The 3,084-nt window shown below is 32.5% G+C and overlaps 1 pseudogene; it reads left to right on the plus strand.

Moving 5' to 3' along the window:
- The first annotated feature begins 440 nt into the window (after positions 1-440).
- Positions 441-546, plus strand: LOC137830774 (small nucleolar RNA R71; annotated as a pseudogene).
- Positions 547-3,084: the final 2,538 nt, after the last annotated feature.

The raw sequence follows: 3,084 nt of genomic DNA on the forward strand, positions 1-3,084 counted from the left end.
AACCGCCTTGCCTTCCTTGATTGCCCATATAATTCACCTCAACTTCGGATGCGTTGTTCTGATAAGAACAGTGACCATTAGGATGATCACCTCCACAAAAATCACACCTGAGAGGTACATTCTGACTTTGGAGTGATTGAACAGCATGCAACTTTTGGGGTAATTGGGTCATATGTGCGGTCAGTTGCTCAAGTTGCTGTGTCAAAATTTTGTTTTGAGCTAGCAATGCATCTGCAGTGTTTAACTCCAATACTCCTCTTTTTTGATGATTTTGTCTATCATGTTGAGCTTGATAGTCAGTTGTGGCCAAAGCTTCTATAATCCTCGTTGCTTGATCTGCATCAACAGCCATCATTGTGCCACCAGCCGCGGCATCTAGGAGCATCTTTGTATTTGATCTGAGACCATTAATAAATATGCTCAGTTGAGCAATATCTTCAAACCCATGGTTTGGGCATTTTCTCAGCATCCTCTTGAATCTCTCCCATGCCTCACAGAAAGACTCTTCTACCCCTTGTCTGAACATAGATATTTCAGACTTAGCATTGATGTAGCGAGAGATTGGGAAAAATCTTTGCAAAAATTTTTCCTCCACATCCTTCCATTTGGTTAAACTCTGATTAGGATGAGATATAAGCCACTCCTTTGCTTTCCCTGCCAAAGAAAAAGGAAATAAACGCATGTATATACTCTCAAGATCACCTGATTGGAAACCCATAGTTCCCACCAATTCATAAAAAGTAGCCAAGTGTGTATGAGGATCCTCATGATCCATCGCCGTGAATTGATTGGTACTAATGAGGGTAAGGAATGCAGGCTTCATCTCCAAGGCCCTGTTAGTTGCAGGCACTGCAATGCTAGAAAAGTGTCTAGGCCCTTGATGTATGGCGTAATCTCCAAGAGTTCTCCTAGGAGGTGGTGTTTCCTCCCCCGCCATGTTGTTATTCTCCTGAAAAATATCAATGGAAAAAGAAGAAGATGTTGAAGAATACTCTCTATTATCTTCTTGATTCTCTTTTGTCTTTGATTTTCGATTTTTTCTGGCCACCTTCTCAATTTCTGCTTCAAATAGCAAGTGGTCTTCTGGAATTTGACCTCTCAATATCATATAAAAACAACTAATGCAAGGGTTAGAAGGAAAAAATCACAAGTAATAACCCCAATTTTATATTTTATATTATTATTTAATTTTTTTTTATTCAAAAATTCAAAAATAAACAAGAATTTAAATAGCTAACTAAAATAAAATCAATAAACTACAAATTAAAACTTAAAGATAAAATAAAACAAAAACAAAACAGTAAAATGACACTAAGAAAATAAAACAAAGATATTCAGAAAAAAAATAAAAATAAAAAATATAACAAAAATAAAAATAAAAATATATAAATAAAATAAAAACTAAAACAGAATAGAAGAAAACAATGAAAACGAGAAATAACTAAAATCAAGAAATAAAAACAGAATAAAATAAATACTAGAAATAAAAACAAAATAGAATAAAACAGATAAAACAAAACGTAAACAACTAACGTAAAAATACAAGCTAAAACTAGTAATAGATAAATAATTAAAACAAATAAATAAAAACTACCTAAACCTAAATAAAACTACGTAACTAAACCTAAAAAGAACTAAAATAAAATAAAATCAAACTAAATCTGAAAATAAATAGAAATAACTAAAATCAAAATAAGAATTAAAATAATAACAGCAAATCAGCAAACTAAAATAAAATCAAATAAAATAAAAAAGAATCTGTAAAAAAAAATAAAAAAAATAAAAACAAATCAAAACAATTAAAATATTCACAATATTTAGGAAATTATACTCAACAAATCAAAACCTGTCCCCGGCAACGGCGCCAAAAACTTGATGACTTTTTACGGCAAGTGCACCGCGTTTGTCAGAAGTAATAATTGTCCCTAAGGACGGATATCGATCCCACAAAGAACAGTGAATTATCGAGTAAAATATTCGCTAAATATAACAACAGAACAATAAAAAAGAGTTTGAAGTGATTATGTTGGCACTGATTAATAAGAAAACAAACAAAGAATTAGTTGCTTCAATTGGAAAAATTGGGATTAAGTTTCATCTCTCTCACTCTCATGTATTTTGATTAGCATGTTAATATTAAGTTCTTTAATTGAAATTGATGCCCGTATAAAAATCATTTATATCGATTCCTCGCATATAAAATCCTTAAGAATGTTCCCTAACTATCGATCCCTCGCATACTTATAAGAACAACTTAAAACGAAGCTCAGACGTTTAATAGCAATTAACATTTCAAGTCTATTCCTAGCACTCAAATATGTTAAGTATTGTTGTTTAGGTCCAAACCCTAAAAATACCTCCCGGTCAGATTTAAGATTCTCAATTTGTCACGGAGAATTAAAAGTAAAACAACAATACCAATAATCAATCAAGAACTGAATATTAATATATAAAATATCACCTCAATACATAAGAGTTTGAGCAGATTACTTCCAATCCCAAAGGGTAGAATTAGCCACGCATACTTCTATCACCTTCCATTCTCCCAATTGGGTTACAATTCACTCTATGGTGTTTTCCTCTCAATCTGCCACACTAAGGTTGAGCCTCTAGCCCTCTATTTATCCTAGTTTTCTAGGGTTAGGTTGTTTATTGTGTCGTGCTAATGGGCTAAATGATAAAACATAAAAAGGCCCAATCTTTCTTTCTTTCTTTTTTTCTTTCATTCTGGGACCTTCTATCTTTATCTTTTTGGCTCAAATCATTCATCTTTAATCCAAATCTCCAATCTTCCTCAGAAATCTGCAATTAACACCAAATTTGGGAATAAAATACTCTTATTCAAATAAAGATCATAAAAAATGTAAAAAGGTATAAATTCATAAATTAGGGATTATTTTATATGTAAATTAGCAATAAATCCTCATAAGTGCCTATATTTTAATATGAAATATTACTGAAATTAGACACTTATAACTTGTCACAGTGCACTTAACCTCCAGCAGACCAACCTTTTTCTCCCACGCCCGAAAGTCTAGCACCCATTACCGAACCTTCTCCAGCCGACCTTCCAGCCGATCTTCC

This window comes from Phaseolus vulgaris, chromosome 7, assembly GCF_051622355.1.
Source record: "Phaseolus vulgaris cultivar YP4 chromosome 7, ASM5162235v1, whole genome shotgun sequence".
Taxonomy (NCBI): Eukaryota; Viridiplantae; Streptophyta; class Magnoliopsida; order Fabales; family Fabaceae; genus Phaseolus; species Phaseolus vulgaris.